The sequence below is a fragment of the Amphiprion ocellaris genome, chromosome 2 (assembly GCF_022539595.1).
Source record: "Amphiprion ocellaris isolate individual 3 ecotype Okinawa chromosome 2, ASM2253959v1, whole genome shotgun sequence".
Taxonomy (NCBI): Eukaryota; Metazoa; Chordata; class Actinopteri; family Pomacentridae; genus Amphiprion; species Amphiprion ocellaris.
In genome coordinates, this window is record NC_072767.1 from 9,776,497 (window position 1) to 9,795,440 (window position 18,944).

Consider the following 18,944-nt stretch of genomic DNA (forward strand, 5'->3'; position numbering starts at 1 on the left):
ATTAAAATCCTTTAGAGTATGTGGGGTGTGATTCCGACTTTTGTGGGACTTAAATGTGCCGTAAATGCATGTTTGAAAACTGCAACCATTGAACATACAAGTCACATTTTCAAATTTGTTTAAATGAGTGTTGATATGAATGAAATATTCTCTTTCACTACCAAATTTTTTGGATCGACACAAATGACAGGAAAAGGTGCAGAGTACTTTTTGATCTACCTTTTTGTGTACTCTGCTATTGTGAATAAGTAAACTATTCAAATTTTTAAATGTGCATGGGTAAGAAAAATCAGTGCATGGATAGCGGGCAGTGCGGCCAAAGTGAGGATGTTTAATCCTATAATGTTTGAGCAGTGCAGACCTGGTTGGTACTTGTATGCAACACCCCTTACACTGCCACTGTGGAGAAACAAAATATGACAATTATTATTATTTATTTATTGTTGCCATTTGTCTCATAATTCTAAAAAAATATATTTCAAACTACACTAAACCAAAATTGAGATATTATTGAGGACAAATTAAAGTCACAGATGCCCTTTGTGTATTAACTGTTAAATATTGTGTTACTTAAAAGACTAGAATATACTTTTGAATGCTCTCATTAATCCATGAATACTACATATCAAAGCTTATATTAAAGTTCAACTGGACCAAATAATTTTTTTTACAACTTTTTTTTTTTTACAACTTATTTGGTCCAGTTGAACTTTAATATAAGCTTTGATTTGAATATACTGTACTCACCATGTACTACAGAGCCTTCACAACATTCAAGACTGATGTACTTTGGATGTGATTGTGGTACACCTAAAAAAATGTAAGAGAATGAGAAGGAAGAAGAGTTAACACTCATATTTGCTCACAAAGCAAATATGTGAATGCGTGTTAACTTTTTCTGTGCTTTGAGGATTTTTTAGCACTCAGTTGAGCTCTCATTTATTGGCACTACAGACAAAATTTCACTCAAACTTGATTTAATCAAACCAAAAAAGGAACAGTATTTGTATAGTGCTTTTCATGTGACAAGTCACTCAAAGCGCTTCACAGAGACAAGGGAAGGGGAATCATTCACTCCAGTCTGGCTGATGATGCTACTGTGGCCACAGCTGCCCTGGGGCTGACCGACAGGAGTGTGGCTGCAAACACCTGCGCTAACGGACCGTCCAACCACCAGCAATCACTCACTCTCACAACATTTGCTTCGCTTCTGGATTTTCACAAGGAAGTCTCCCATCCAGGGCCCACTTTGTCTACAGTGGCCATGCGTTCACAGTAGGCATGGCCACTGTAGGCATGGTGGGTGAAGTGTCACAACGACCACAAGCACATGTGGGAGCCGAGATTCGAACCTCTGACCTTCCGATCATAAGACGACCCGCAGGTCAACACTGGATCATTTAGAAATCATCAGGACACTTCTGGAGTGAGTTGGCTGCACTGACAGTAAAGGGTGTGAATAATTATGCAAACCCCTATAATCAGTTTTTTATTTGTTAAAAAAGTTTGGAACATCCAATTAATGTTGTTCCACTTCACGATTGTGTCCCACTTGGTGTCGATTCCTCACAAAAAAAATCAAATTTATATCTTTATGTTTAAAGTTTGAAATGTGGCAAAAGGTCAAGAAGTTCAAGGGGTGTGAATACTTTTGGAAGGCACTGTAAATCCTCAGCGTAAGTTGCCATGCTAACAGAACCGTGCTCAGGGTGAGCCTGGTTTATGAAACCTAAAAGACGACAAAATAAGCCTGACTTGGGCAAATAAGCCCAGCTTACTGAGTAACACCCCTCATGTCCATTAGGAAACAAAAAACCCCAAAGCATTACATTTTAATCATTGTGTGTGAAAAAGATTCTGATATTATTCAATTCTGAGCCTTTTTACACCAAACAAAGGCAACTAAATAATGACCAAAGTTTTTTTTTTTTTTCAACAAAGTCTGGCTTGAATCTGACAGAGAAACTGTTAAAAGGTGATAAAGATAAAGGTGAATGGTCATGAGACCCTCAACTAAAGAGAGTTGGAGCTCATCTATACAGATGAATGGGCAAAAACAGTAATGGAGATGTGACAGAAGCTGGTCTGCATTCATAGAAAAAGTTTGAAATAGAGAGCCAATGGGTGTTTTATGAATTACTGAGAAGGTGCCAATAATTGTATGTCACTTTTTGTTCAAATGAACATTTGACATTCACTGAACATCTTCTGGAACATCCCTGTGTCATTTCAGTCAAAGAGAAAATTGCTGGTTTGATTAAATCAGGTTAAGAGTGAAATTTTGTCAAAGTGCCACTAAATGCAAGCTCAAGTGTATGACCATTTGTAATTTAACACTTAAATTTTAACATTTACTATATTTTTTAACCCGTCTTGGACTTATGGATGTAATCCTTGGCATCAACTCCTATAAAATAAAAAAGGAAAAAAATACTGTTACCTTTAGGTCTCAACTCAGTTTGCCTTTTCAAACAGTCTTTTGTGCTTCCCCTGAAAAAGTACAAAAATACTTCAAATTAGTGTTATTACCATAAAGCAAATCTATCCGGTCAAATGAAATACAGTGTTTACTTTATCTTTTCTCAACCTTTAATAATTACCTTGATCGGTGATCTCCAAGTAGTGCAGTCCTCCTGGTAACTTACATGGAATACGCCTTACACTGCTACTGCTAAAAACAACAACAACAAAAAAAGAAAATTGAAATGTGTTAGTTATACCCAGGGTAAACAGTTAGCAACTTCTCTTGAGTGCGGCTTTTTATCTGATATCATTTTTGGGCAGTCTAAAAATAAATAATTGTGAAGTTTTTTCTAAATGTCCAAAACAGGTCTTCTTTGCAATCACAGCATGTTTTTACCAAAAATACAAAAAAAAAAAAAATACAAAAAAAAAAAATACAAAAGCCAGTTACAGAAAAGTAAGGAGAGATTTTAAATAACCCTTTTTAGTTTTTTATTTAGCCAAACTTCTGACAAATTTAGAAAAGATGTAATAACTTTGGCATCTGCCTCAATATAGAGGGAGTGCAAATGTTTAAAAAATGGGCAAACAGAGGTGGCAATAGCAAAAAAAGAGTGGCATAGGGAAAAACAATGAAGAATTTTCAAAATTGCCACTGGTTTCAGGTAGAATCTAGCAACATCTGGCAGTTGGCATTCCATCACAGAAACCAGGGGCATTTTTTAAAAATCTTCATACAATTCTCCTATGTCACTTCTTTTTGCTTATCTTTAAACATTCGGATACCCTCTATAAGGAAAACTAATATGGTTCGTGCACACTTTGAATATGATAATTAAGACTAATCCAAAACGTTTGTAGTGTACCCCTTAATTCTTCCCTCCCATAATAAGCTACTTGTCCTGTTTATAGAGCGTTCATATCGTCCATAGGGTCATAGATACACGACCCAGGCTAACATCCATACATAGCTGTTAGAACTTTTATTAACTAGCACGAAACGCTAAGGATGAAACCAACACGATGCAAATTCAATACGCGCGCGGAACGAGAGGAAATACCTGCCGCTGGGAAACGCATATCTTCGTGATCTTCTGACTCACGAGCGGCTTTCTCCAACAGTGTGCACTTAAAAAAGGTGCAAATGTGGAGTAAAATGGGGCGCAGTGATGCTAACAACTGTGGCTAATATGTTATTTCGCTATGTATGTAAATAACATTGGATGCGCAGTTTCAGCCTACGCACCACCCTGGCCCCAACTCCCAATAAAAAGAACACGTTCACGAACACACACATGAAGTCTAGATATATCCAAATATTGTATCATAGACCTATAGACCCATAAACCACTCACGTAAATGAGCTTCTTCGATATAAAAAGAAAGGCGACTGACTTGCATCGCATTGGAGAAAGTAAAACGCGAAAAATCATCTTAACGTGATGTGCTTTATTTCGTCAACCTTACTAAATGGACTCGATGTGGTAAAACAACGCTTGTCTCGAAGCATCTTATGGATTTAACTGGTGTTAAACTTGGCTTTGGGCTTACCAACAAGAAGAAAACGCTTCTCTCCGGGACCCAGGCCGATGTCAAGATGGCGACAGCAGCTCCTCGCTACAAGCTTCTTTCCCGGCCGAAATTTGGTGACGTAGGTGGGTGGAGCGTCACGGCAAAACATAATTTTTTCATACACCACTCTTATATTCAAATCATGTACACTTCACATTGCAACATTTTATGACAGCGTTATTAGAACAAGTCATCTTTTGACAAAGAGTAATAAAATATTGTAACATGATGGCCTAATTTCCATTTGAAAGGAGAACAACCCACAATCTTCCGTTTTTTCAGTGTGAATGCGCTGAACATGAGACTTCAAGCATAAGATGCAGCGGTGAGCCAGTTGTCTGCACACATCAAAACCTTTGGAACCAAGCTACAACTTTTCCAAAAACACTTGTCACAAACTGAGCCTGACACTGCACATTTCTCAGCTCTACAGGAGGTAATGAACAGTTTTCCACAGGACAATATTAATACATAAACAATGAGTTTACCAACTCTCAGCTATTGAAAATGAGATGTTGCTTTTTTCTTCTCCTTTCTCTGTGGACCCTGATGATGCTCCTCATCAACTGGAGCTCATTGAGCTGTATGTGAACTGGTTATCTGTTTTGAATTTGATAGTTGACAGACAGCATTTCAGTGTCCATACTAAGTCATGTTAAAAATGAACCTATTATGATATTTATAAGCTTCCTGGAGGTTTTTTCTTTATGTAACTGGGCCCTCCCGATATGAGAAGTATTGATTTTAGGACCTGTTTATGTCTGGGTAACTTACGTTTATTTGCATTCCCATGTGAATAAATGAAAATTGTAATACATAAAACTTATATAAAACAGTGCTTTTGCATTTAGGTTTAATGGTTCAAAGAATGTGAGACAGGATGGTTGGCTCTCGGGCATTATCACATTATCAAATGTGATCCAGATTCAGACTGAGATATACAAGAACGACCCAGTAGAGGGAGCATTTAAAGTCTATGAAGACTTTGTATTGTGCAAGTCTGGCAAGAACACATGCAGCAGTAAGAGATGTAATGCAAACACGCATTACACTGAATACTGAGTACAGGGTGAACCCTAACTGCATTTTCTGCTCAGTGATTGTGTACAGTGTTGCTTGGGACCTCGTGGTTCCCATTTGTGTTTCTTGCGTCCTCTTCCTGTCTCCAGGTGTGTATCAGCACGTTTCAGGCTCTGCTGTATGTAGACATGTCATCAAGATCCTGGGCTGGGGAGAGGAGGATGGTGTTTCCTACTGGCTCTGTGTCAACTCCTGGAACACTGACTGGGGTGATAATGGTAAGCAGAGACATGTATTTTACTACTTTCAAGTTGCACAAAATAATCACTTTCATTATAAACAGTAGCACTTCTACACTAAGACAGTGGGATATTAGAATCACTGCAGTATAACACACCACCTGCAGCCTTAAGTGACCACACTGCTGAACCAGCATTTTTCAATTCAATTTCAATTCAATTTTATTTATATAGCGCCAATTACAGTCAAATTGTCTTGAGACGCTTTCCAGAACCCCCAGAGCAAGCCAAAAGGCGACAGTGGCAAGGAAAACACCCTTTTAACAGGGAAAAAAACCTCGAGCAGAACCCAGCTCTTTATGTGGGGGGACCCATCTGTCTGCTGGCTGGGCGGGTTGAGAAGGACAGAAGAGGTAGAGAGGTAGAGATAGAGGGGTAGAGATAGAGGGGTAGAGGGTTAGAGGTAGAGGGTTAGAGGTAGAGGGATAGAGATAGAGAGGCAGGGAGGGGACACAAGGACCATAAAACACACAGTTTAATACATGCATGATAAGACAGATGATACATGCAAAGTACAACTAACATGGATACTAATTATAGTTTACTGCTATGGTGTACGGCTCTGACATTAAATATACTACATATATAGCTGGTGGTAAATTCAAAAATATGTAGATGAGCAAATTGAGTATAGTAAGGGCAATGCAGAGTAGATTGGGGGAAATGGGCATCTGGAAGCAGTGGGCTGGAGGAAGGTCAGCAGCAGCATCCCACAAATGGAGACTAGGCCAGTTGGTGGGAGAGCAACCACAGATCTGAAGCATCCAGCTCTGGGACCAGGGACACTCGGAGAAAGGACACAGGGAGAAACAGAGTGAGTGTAATGCAATAATGGTAAATATAGTAAATACATAGCTCGTTAGAGAAGGGCTCAGTGCATCAAGAGAGGTTCCCCAGCAGCCTAGGCCTATAGCAGCATAACTAGGGGCAAACTAAAGGACGTCAAGAGGGGAAGTCAGTTGTGCAAATGAAAAAACCAGCTCACCCCGTCAGGGTCCCCCAGTCAGCCCTAACTATAAGCTTTGTCAAAAAGGAAGGTTTTAAGCCCGGTCTTAAAAATAGAGAGGGTGTCCACCTCCCGAACCCAAACTGGGAGCTGGTTCCACAGGAGAGGTGCCTGATAACTGAAGGCTCTGCCTCCCATTCTACTTGTAGAGATTCTAGGAACAAGTAAGTTTGCAGTCTGAGAGCGAAGAGTTCTGCTAGGATAATATGGTACTATCAGGTCTTTAAGATATGATGGAGATTGGTTGTTAAGAGCTTTATATGTCAGAAGAAGGATTTTGAATTCTATTCTAGATTTAACAGGAAGCCAATGAAGAAAAACCAGTATAGGAGAAATATGATCTCTCTTGCTCTCTTGCATTTTTCTCACGGTGTCTCAGAAACATAACCTTCATAAAGACTTAGATTGTCTTAGATTAACTACAAAATGCAAAACTAAACCTCGATAATATCCTATCCAAGAAAACAGAGTTTTTATTACAACAACTAAGATATAATGATTTCGAACACAATAATAAATCAGGAAAATTTCTGGCGAACCAACTCCAGCGCAATAAAGAAAAATCCTTCATAACAGCAATTCAGGATCCCTCAGGAAAATATACTCAGTCACCTCAGGAAATCAACCAGACCTTCTATAATTATTACCAGAGTTTATACTCAGCAGCAGTTAACCCAAACATAGAAGATATACATAATTTTCTCAACAATTTAAACATGCCCAAACTAACGTCAAATTACAGAGACATATTAGATGCTCCATTGACTATGAAAGAATTACAATGTGCATTAGACAGTATGCCAGCAGGCAAGGCACCTGGTCCTGATGGTTTCCCTGCTGAATTTCTTAAACATTTTTGGTCAATGTTAGCACCCCTTTTCTTCAGGACAGTGACAGAGATTAAAAATAATGGTTATATCAGTCCGCACATGAATACAGCTGCAATTAAATTATTATTGAAACCAGACAAAGATCCTACGCTTCCCTCTAGCTATCAACCTCTGTCACTAATCAACACCGACATCAAAATTATCTCAAAAGCTCTCGCCTCTAGGCTGGAGAAAATCATCCCATCAATAATCCACTGCAATCAAACAGGATTCATAAATGGCCGACACTCCACCAACAATATCAGAAGACTTCTAAATCTAATATCTTTGACGCAACGCCACAACAAAGAAGCTATTGTTATGTCACTGGACGCAGAAAAAGCCTTTGACAAAGTTAATTGGTCCTTTCTCTTTGCTGTGCTCCACAAATTTGGCTTCGGAGAATCATTTATCCAGTGGGTATCAGCTCTGTACAACTCACCCAAGGCTACAGTCACCACTAATGGGATCACTTCACAAAGCTTCAGTCTGCAAAGGGGAACAAGACAGGGATGCCCACTCTCTCCCTTATTGTTTGCGATCTTTATCGAACCATTAGCAACAGCTGTAAGTCAGAACACCGATATCAAAGGTATCTACGCTCTGGAGTCTGAACATAAAATTAACCTATACGCAGATGACATTTTACTTTATCTACAAGAACCCAAAACTTCAGTAAAGGAAGTATTTAACCTCATCACAACCTTCTCGCGTCTTTCAGACTACTCCGTCAACTGGTCAAAATCAATTATATTACCTTTAACAGAAAACTCGTGGAATCCCGCAGCCCAAAACTCGCATTATTCTTTTCCTACTGGCAACATCAGCTATCTGGGCATAAATATTTCCTCCAAACTCTCAGAATTAGTTCACCTGAACTTCACTCCACTTTTGGACAAAGTCTGTGATGATCTAAGGCGTTGGAACAACCTCCCCATCTCCCTTTTGGGACGAATAGCTACAGTCAAAATGAAAATATTACCTAAAATCAACTACCTCTTCTCCATGATTCCACTTAAACCCACATCAAAGTGGTTCCAATCATTAGACTCCGCTATTGGTAAATTCTACTCAAAGAATAAAAAGGCTAAAATCTATTTGACTACCCTCCAGAAGAATAAATCCAAAGGGGGACTGGAGGCTCCCAACTTCATGTATTATTATTTATCCAACCAAATACAATATCTCACCAAATGGATACATCCTCATGAAGAATATAACTCCTGGCTGGAACTAGAACAGTCAGATTGTAACCAGATCAAAATCTCTGACCTTCCCTTTATCACTTCTGCCCTTAAACATCACTCCTGCTTCAAGAACCCTATGATCGCTTCCACCTTGTCTGCTTGGTGGAAAGCACTGGAAATCACAGGCTCCCAATTAAAACCCAGTATACTCTCCCCAATCTGGCACAACCCTGATTTTGCAAACAACAAAATAGCTCTTTATTTCAGCACATGGGCAGAGAGAGGAGTCACTCACCTCCATCACCTTCTGGATGATAACACATTTAGGACATATATAAACTTATTCCAAACATTTGAAATAAGAAATGGAAATTTTCTTCAGTACCTACAGGTAAAGAAGACTATTACAAGTAGAATTCCATCGCTTCAGACTACTTTACAGCCAACGGATTTACAGCCACCTGAATTTGTCGACTACATTGTGAAACTCTCTCCAAGAAATAAGAAGAATCTCTCAAAAATTTATAGTTTACTCTCAAAGACACACTCTATACACCTACCAACTCAAAAATGGGAAAAAGACGTATCCAAATCTTTTGACTCTGATTTTTGGACCCAAATCTGTGAAAACACATTTAAAATGACTAAAAACACCAACTTACAATTGATCCAATTTAAGGTGCTTCACAGAATGCATATAACGCAATATAAACTGTATAAAATGGGCTTCTCACTCTCAGACACATGTACGCAATGCACCCAAAACATGACGGACACTTACTTTCACGCTCTGTGGCTTTGTACACCCGTCTATCAATTCTGGGTAACAATCACGCAGAAACTCTCCAATATTTTGGACTGCGGGATTCCACATTCCCCGAACGTTTGCCTAATTGGTGATCTAACGCAAACAGCCCTTCCAGACATTCATATCCAACCCATACTTGCAGCTATCGCCATTGCCAAAAAAACTATTTTAGTTAACTGGAAAGATAAGAAAGCCCTCAACATCATCCATTGGCTGAACCTCCTCACAGAACACATTTCACTTGAGAGAATATCTGCTATCAGAAAAAACCAATTGGACTCCTTCAAAGAAAAATGGTCTCCATTTATTAAATCAATAAATATTAATCTATAGCCTCCGCTTGTATGTGGGCGTATGCCACTTCCCTCATAAAATTGTAATTATTATTCTGTCTGTGTGTATGGTCTGACTTTTCTCTGCTTTATTTCAGCTTATTAACCCTTTACCTTTTTAAGTAGGATGGCACCATGGACTTCAAGGCTGTGTGCATGCACTAGTGTTGTCCCTTCCCTATTGCTCTTGGGGTCGCTCTCTGGCTCTGCGGGGCATGCGTGGCTCGGGCCCCTCTGCCTGGGGGTGGGTGTCCCCGGTGTCTCTCCCTTTGAGCCCTGGGTCTGCTGGGCCTGTGCGCTCTCCTGGGGCCTTGGGGGTGGCAGCGGCTGGTCTCTTCTGGGGCGCCCTGGCTGGCCCTGGGGTTTGGGGTGGGTTGGCCCTCCGGTCGCTCCCCTGTCCTTTCCTGCTCTGCTTCCCTCCTCCTCCCTCCTCTCCTGCCTGGCCGCTCGTCCTCATCCCTCTCCCTCCCCTGGGGGGGCTGGTGGCCCTCTGCTGCCTGGGGGTCTGGCATGGGGGCCGGGTGGTCTCTCTGGGGGGGTGGCTCTGGCTCATCCGGGCACAGGCCTTGGTACTTGCCTGTGTGCCGCCACTGGAGATAAGTTTCTGCTGGCTGGGGTGGGTGGGGTTGGGGTTTGGGTTGCGGGTGGGTCCTCGTGCCCCGGGCCGCCTGGGTCGGTCTGGGCGCGCAGGGGGTGTCGGTAGCTGCTCCCTCTTGTTCTCCGGGTTCGCGTCATTCACGGTGGCCCCGGTGGCTCTCTGGGGGCGCCGCCCTGTGGCTCCTACGGCCCGGGGGAAGGGGTGCCCTGTTGACTTGGCCCTGCCTTGCCGTGATTGCTGTTCTGGGCTTCGGGGTTCTTCACACTTGCATGTTTGATCAGGTCTCGCCAACTACTGCCGAGTCCCATTTCAGCGAATGATGGGTCCCGCCAGAATGTGCTGAGAATCTCTCCAGTCTCTACCCTAAACTCATTCTCTCTCGCACTAGTATCCTCTTCTGGCCTATTCTATTCTATTCTATACTATCAAGACACCCACAATTATGGTGCTCAGTACCGTTTGTTCATTTATTATTGAATCTCTTTTTCTTTTGTGTTGGTTTGGTTTTCTTTTCTTTTTTCAAATTTTTATTTTTTTTTATTGATGGACAGTTAGTAGTTGGGCATAACACACCACCTTACAATCTTTAATTGCAATAGCAACGCCTGTTATTTTCTATCCCTGTTCATCCTGTTCGTCCTGTCCAGTCTTTGTTTCCCCCACACATCACTGAGGTGTAGCACTGCCCTCCCTGGCTCATAATAGGGAATTCTAATAAAGAATATCTGCTTAGCTTTCAGGGAGGGCCGGTGATGGTCACACACATGCACTAAATATTAAAATATTTGGCTGCAAGACTAAAATATGCATCAATCTCATACAATGTTGACACCCCTTTTGTGGAGTTAAACAATGAGAACAAATGCAGACAAAAAAAGGAAAAAAAAGAAGAAAAAAAAAGATTGTCTTAGATTGTGACAGGGATTCTCAGATAAAACCTAAGGTAAGACAACAAGCCAGCATGTGATAAGGATGTGAAGTATTTTCCATGAACAAGTCTGTGAATGTTGTGTACCTTATACGGCCGACTCTTGGATGGTTCTCCCTGCTGACGTCTGACGTTACGGTGAGTGTATTGCGTCACTTCCTGTTGTAGCGCTGTGTTGTGTTCTGTGACTGTTGTAGCTTATCCACTCCATCTAATTTGATATTCATTAAATCTGTGTGTAGCGGTAATATTTGAATCGTAACATACACTCGTTTTCTTCACGCACCCTCTCAGTACTTAATTCTAAGTTAATCTGTTATCTCTGTCCGCTAGCCTAGCACTTAGCAGTTAGCATGGCTTCTCCCTCTTCCTCTCCTTCTCTTTCCTGCTCAGTGTGTCACATGTTTAGTTACTCCTCTGCCTCCTTTAGTGATAATGATACCTGTAATAAATGCAGTCTGTTTGTAGCTTTGGAGGCGAGGCTCTCTGAATTGGAAGCGCGGCTCCGCACCATGGAAAACACCCCGCTAGCTGTTAGCCAGGCTCCCTTAGCCGGTGCGGACCGCAATAATATAGCTGCTAGTGTAGCTTCTGCTAGCCGTACCCTAGCAGCTCCCGAGCAGCCGGGAAGTCAGGGTAGCTGGGTGACAGTTCGTAGGAAACGTAGTCCTAAGCTCAAGCCCGCTGTCCCGGCACACCACAAACCGCTTCACGTTTCTAATCGTTTTTCCCCACTCAATGACACACCCGCTGAGAAACCAACTTTGATCATTGGCAGCCCCGTAGTCAGAAACGTGAAGCTAGCGACACCAGCGACCATAGTAAAATGCCTCCCAGGAGCCAGAGCGGGCGACATAGAAGCAAATTTGAAACTGCTGGCTAAAGATAATCGTAAATACAGTAAGATTGTTATTCATGTCGGCGGTAATGACACCCGGTTACGCCAATCGGAGGTCACCAAAGTTAGTGTGGCATCGGTGTGTAACTTTGCCAAAACCATGTCGGACTCCGTAGTTTTCTCTGGACCCCTGCCTGATCTGACAAGCGATGATATGTTTAGCCGTATGGCATCGTTTCGCCGCTGGTCGTCTACGTGGTGTACTGCAAACGACGTTGGCTTTATAGACAATTGGAGCTCTTTCTGGGGAAAACCTGGTCTGATTAGGAGAGACGGCATCCATCCCACTTTGTCTGGTGCAGCTCTCATTTCTAGAAATATGGCTGATTTTATTAGAACTCCTAAAGCATGACAACCCAGAGTTCAGACCAGGATGCAGAGTTGTAGTCTTCCACACCTCTCTGCAGTTTCCTCTCAGCTGTCACCCTCCAGTAAATCACTTAGCTTTATTGAGACTGTGTCTGTCCCCCGACCACCAAAATTCAATAAATTAAGCAAATCAAAAATAAACAAAAGACATAGTAACCATAAAAATCTAATTAAAATTATTACCACTATTTCAACTGAGCGAAGAAACAGGACAATTAAATGTGGTCTGTTAAATATTAGATCTCTCTCGTCTAAATCTCTGTTAGTAAATGATTTGATAACTGATAACCAGATTGATTTGTTCTGTTTGACTGAAACCTGGTTGCAGCAGGAAGAATATGTTAGTCTAAATGAATCAACTCCTACTAGTCATACTAACTGTCATGTTCCTCGAATCACGGGCCGAGGAGGAGGAGTGGCAGCAATTTACCTCTCTAGCTTAAAAATGAACCAGAGACCTAAACCTAGTTACAGTTCATTTGAAAATCTTACTCTCAGTCTCTCTCATCCAGATTTAAAAGCTCAGAAACCAGTTTTATTTGTTGTTGTATATCGTCCTCCTGCTCCTTACTCTGAGTTTTTATCTCAATTCTCAGACTTTTTATCTGATTTAGTGCTCAGCTCAGATAAAGTCATTATTGTGGGTGACTTCAACATTCATGTTGACGTGGACAGTGACAGCCTTACGACTGCTTTTAATTCAATATTAGACTCAATTGGGTTTTCTCAACATGTAAATAAACCAACTCATAGTTTTAATCATACCCTTGACCTCGTTCTGACTTATGGTATAGAAATCAAACAGTTAACAGTATTTCCCCGGAACCCTCTCTTTCTGACCATTTTATGATAACATTTCAATTTACAACAATAGATTGTATAGGAGTTAAGAATAAATATCATTACAGTAGATGTCTGTCTCACAATTCGGTGACTAAATTTAAGGAAATAATACCCTCTCTATTTAGTCCAGCACCACTTACTGATATAATGGAAGGGAAATATTATAATTTTACCCCCACAGAAGTGGATTATATTGTTAATAATGCTGCAGCCTCACTGCGTACAACACTTGATAGTGTTGCACCTGTAAAAAAAAAAAGTTCTATCTCAGAGAGGACCTGCTCCTTGGTATAATTCCCAGCTGCGGACTTTAAAGCAGGCGTCCCGAAAGCTGGAAAGGAAGTGGTACTCCACTAATTTAGAGGAAGTTTATGTAGCTTGGAAAAAAAGTCTAGTAATTTATAAAAAAGCTCTTCGTAATGCCAGGACAACATATTATTCATCTTTAATAGAGGAAAACAAGAACAACCCCAGGTTTCTCTTCAGCACTGTAGCCAGGCTGACAAAGAGTCAGAGCTCTGTTGAAACTTGTATTCCTTTAGCTTTGAGCAGTAACAACTTCATGAGCTTCTTAACAAATAAAATTATTACGATTAGAGAAAAAATTAATCTGGCCCTTCCTGCAAATGTCACAGATGTATCATCGATTACAGATACTTTAGAATTGGCTGTAAGACCAGATGGATATTTAGAATTTTTCATCCCCATACATCTCTCTGAACTCATTTCAATAGTTTCTACATCCAAACCATCAACATGTCTTTTAGATCCTATCCCAACTAGACTGTTCAAGGAGGCTTTACCTTTAATTAATTCCTCAATGTTAGATCTGATTAATCTCTCTCTAGTAACAGGTTATGTACCACAGGCTTTTAAGGTTGCTGTAATCAAACCTTTACTTAAAAAGCCCACTCTAGATCCAGATGTTTTAGCCAACTATAGACCAATTTCCAACCTCCCATTTCTCTCTAAAATTCTGGAAAGAACAGTTGCAAATCAATTATATGAACATTTACAAAGGAATAGCCTGTTTGAAGAGTTTCAGTCAGGCTTCAGAGTGCATCATAGCACAGAAACAGCTCTGGTGAAAGTTACTAATGACCTTCTCATAGCGTCAGATAATGGACTGGTCTCTATACTTATTCTGTTGGACCTTAGTGCAGCATTCGATACAATCGACCACAAACTTTTATTACAGCGACTAGAACATTCTATTGGCATTAAAGGGACAGCACTGGACTGGTTTAAATCCTACTTATCAGACAGGTTCCAGTTTGTGCATGTCAACAATGACTCTTCTGAGCATACTAGGGTTAATCATGGAGTTCCTCAGGGTTCTGTCTTAGGACCAATACTGTTCACATTATACATGCTTCCCTTAGGCAACATTATTAGGAAGCACTGTATTAATTTCCATTGTTATGCTGACGACACTCAATTGTATTTATCCATGAAGCCAAATGAAACTAATCAGCTAGCTAGACTGCAAGATTGTCTTAAGGACATAAAGACCTGGATGACCTATAATTTCTTGCTACTAAATTCAGACAAGACTGAAGTCATTGTATTTGGCCCCAAACATCTTAGAGAATTGCTTTCAAAGCATATAGTTACTCTGGATGGCATTACATTGGCCTCCAGTACTACTGTGAGGAACCTCGGTGTTATCTTTGACCAGGACATGTCCTTTAACTCACACATAAAACAAATCTGTAGGACTTCCTTTTTCCACCTGAGAAATATTGTGAAAATCAGGAACATCCTGTCTCAGAGTGATGCAGAAAAACTAGTCCATGCATTTGTTACTTCTAGGCTTGACTACTGTAATTCCTTATTATCAGGTTGTCCCAATAGCTCTCTGAAACATCTACAGCTGATCCAAAACGCTGCAGCCAGAGTACTGACGGGAGTTAGCAAGAGAGATCATATTTCTCCTATATTGGTTTCTCTTCATTGGCTCCCTGTTAAATCTAGAACAGAATTCAAAATCCTTCTTCTGACATATAAAGCTCTTAACAACCAATCTCCATCATATCTTAAAGACCTGATTGTACCATATTACCCTAGCAGAACTCTTCGCTCTCAGACTGCAGGCTTACTTGTTGTTCCTAGAATCTCTAAAAGTAGAATGGGAGGCAGAGCCTTCAGTTATCAGGCACCTCTCCTGTGGAACCAGCTCCCAGTTTGGGTTCGGGAGGCGGACACCCTCTCTATTTTTAAGACCAGGCTTAAAGCCTTCCTTTTCGACAAAGCTTATAGTTAGGGCTGACTGGGTGACCCTGACGGGGTGAGCTGGTGTTTTCATTTGCACAACTGACTTCCCCTCTTGACGTCCCTTTAGTTTGCCCCGAGTTATGCTGCTATAGGCCTAGGCTGCTGGGGAACCTCTCTGGATGCACTGAGCCCTTCTCTAACTACCTATGTATTTACTATATATACCATTATTGCATTACATTCACTCTGTTTCTTTCTGTGTCCTTTCTCCGAGTGTCCCTGGTCCCAGAGCTGGATGCTGGATGCTTCAGATGTGTGGCTGTGTTTTATGGTCCTTGTGTCCCACCCCCCCACCTCTCTATCTCTACCCCTCTATCTGTATCCCTCTATCTTTATCTCTACCCCTCTATCTCTACCTCTCTACCTCTTCTGTCCCTCTCAACCCGCCCGGCCAGCAGGCAGATGGGTCCCCCCACATTAGAGCCGGGTTCTGCTCGAGGTTTTTTTCCCTGTTAAAAGGGTGTTTTCCTTGCCACTGTCGCCTTTTGGCTTGCTCTGGGGGTCAGGCATATGGGTTCTGTAAAGCGTCTCGAGACAATTTGACTGTAATTGGCGCTATATAAATAAAATTGAATTGAATTGAATTGAAATATGCATCAATCTCATACAATGTTGACACCCCTTTTGTGGAGTTAAACAATGAGAACAAATGCAGACAAAAAAAGGAAAAAAAAGAAAAAAAAAAGATTGTCTTAGATTGTGACAGGGATTCTCAGATAAAACCTAAGGTAAGACAACAAGCCAGCATGTGATAAGGATGTGAAGTATTTTCCATGAACAAGTCTGTGAATGTTGTGTACCTTGAAAGTATAACTGAATGAAAGAATAAATGAATAAATGCCTTTTTCCCACCCCTGTAGATCCAATTTCAAGTTTTGAGGTGCGGTGTCGTCACATCATCACTAGAGGGGGACACACTCCTCTTGTCTGTCATAGAACTGTGACCGCATGTTACAACCCCGGCTCGGGGGGGAAGGGAAGCAACATAAACAGTTGTTGGATGGTAAAAATCAAATTATTTATTACAGGAAAGGTTGAACAGAAAATATGCAAAAAAACTGAGGCAGAACTAAGGAAGAGGGCTGGTGGGTGCTGCTCAAATCAAAGAAAACATCAAAACACAAAAAGAGTTCTCATAAGGAGAACTTAATGCTACCCTTGCGGTGGACAAAAGAAAAACGGAACAAAAAGGCTCACTAAAGAGGAACTGGCAAAACAAAACTTACACACGAGTCAGCACCCCTAATCCTAGTGAACTTAAACAGGAGGAACTACCTGCAATGAAGTGAGGCTGTATCAGTTTTTAAACTCTAGGTCTGGCCCAATTCCTAGCACACACTGTCTTGCCTCGACCACACAGTAACATACAAAACGGCATGCTGAGAGTCAGCTGCCCCGTTCAGTGGAACTGCCAACTCTTTTAAAGGAGTTGGCAGTTTTCGATTGGACAGGGTGGTAAGCGCCGCACCAATCACTGGGACTCCCGGCCGCAGTCACGCCTCCGTCGTCGTGGTCCAATCCAGGGAGTGGGGATCGCACAGCCCTATTTGTATAAGCCACAATATTTACATTAACACACGCACACCCGGGGTAGGAGACGCTGGCCGTAACACCCCTCCCCTTAAGATAAAAGTCGTATCGACTTTTTATTAAGATTCATCATCACCCAACATGTTTATCCTAATATTACTGTCACCTATACTTACCACACCCTGGACAGGGCATCTGCCAATACATTTTCAGTCCCCTTTTTGTGACGGATCTCAAGATTATATTCCTGCACAACCAACGCCCAGCGCATGAGGCGTTGGTTGTGATTGTACATGCGGGAAAGAAAAACAAGTGGGTTATGATCGGTCATTACCACGACAGGACAGTGACTTGAACCAATATAAACTTCGAAGTGCTGCAGTGATAACAACAATGCAAGGGTCTCCTTCTCTATGGTGGAATATGATAGCTGGTGCTTAAGGAATTTACGGGAAAAATAACTGACTGGGCGATCAACTCCAGCAGAATCCTCCTGTAGCAGGACTGCACCTGCTCCCACCGCGCTGGCGTCAACCTCCAGCTTAAACGGCCTGGAGAGGTCGGGAGCAGCGAGGACAGGGGCATGGCAAAGAAGGGACTTTACACTCTCGAAGGCGTGTTGGCATTCTGGGGACCACACAAAATCAACTTTAGTGCTGAGCAAGTTTGTCAGCGGACGAACAACGGTGGAGAAATTACGGCAGAAACACCTGTAATAACCTGCCATGCCGAGGAAACGCCGTAGGGCTCTACGGGTGGAAGGCACCGGATAGCCAGTAATGGCAGAGATTTTCGCCTCTAGGGGTCGCACCTGACCTTGGCCCACCTGTCTCCCCAGGTATGAAACTGTGGCCTTGCCAAATTCACATTTGGCTAGATTCAGTGTGAGCGACGCGTCAGCGAGCCGAACGAAAACCTGGTCAAGGATCTGCATGTGCTCCTCCCACGTAGAGGAATACACGATCAAATCATCCAGGTACGCGTTACAGTTTGACACCCCTGCAAGAACGGTGTTTACAAGACGTTGGAACGTGGCGGGGGCGTTGCACATGCCAAAAGCCATCACGGTGTACTGGAGAAAGTGATCTGGAGTTACAAAGGCAGAGATAGCGGAAGCACGGTCTGTTAGCGGCACCTGCCAATAACCTTTAAGCAAATCCAGTTTACTAACAAACTTTGCTGTGCCAAGATTATCCACACAGTCCTCCATCCTTGGTAATGGATATGAATCAGGGACTGTGACAGCGTTTACTTTTCTGAAGTCAGTGATAAAACGAGGGGAACCATCGGATTTAGCCTCTAAGAGACACGGCGAGCTCCAAGGGCTGGAACTATGTACGGCTAAACCATGTTGTAACAGATATTCTGCCTCCTGTTTCATCAGCGCACGCTTCTGTGGATTTATCCGGTAGTGATGCTGCTTTATTGGTTTCGCATTATTTACATTAATGTCATGCTGAAGGACAGTAGTGCGACTAGGCACATCATTGAAAAGACATGGAAAACGCCTGACTAGGTCGAGGACATCACTTTGCTGTTCATCCGTCAGATGATGCAGCTGAGACGGCAGCGCTTGTAACGTCTCTGAATTTGGCAACCGCGCGCTTTGATGTGACGCCGGACGCAGCACCAAGCCTTCGTCTCCGTCGGTCATATCTGGTGTCCCTGTCACAATCAAAGCAGAACTACCAGCAAGGACAGGAGATGAAACATCTACCTCTGGCTTTACTGCGGGTGGAACATAGACATGATACCGTTTCAGCATATTAACATGACAAACGCGAGTCTTCCGTCTCCGCTCAGGAGTACTGATTACGTAATCGGTATCACTCAAGCGATCACGGACTTCATATGGACCGGAAAACTTAGCAGAGAGCGCTGAGCCGGTGATCGGCAGCAGTGCCAAGACTTTGTCACCGCGCACGAAACTGCGCGGAATAGCGCCGCG

General features: G+C 42.1%; 1 long non-coding RNA gene across 1 annotated transcript; it reads right to left on the minus strand.

Moving 5' to 3' along the window:
• Positions 1 to 282: 282 nt before the first annotated feature.
• Positions 283 to 2,519, minus strand: LOC129347509 (uncharacterized). The gene is made up of 3 exons (XR_008599643.1): positions 2,441 to 2,519; positions 748 to 810; positions 283 to 399 (listed from the first exon to the last, which is right to left on the minus strand). It is a non-coding gene; the product is annotated as an uncharacterized LOC129347509 (long non-coding RNA).
• Between the last annotated feature and the right edge of the window lie 16,425 nt (positions 2,520 to 18,944).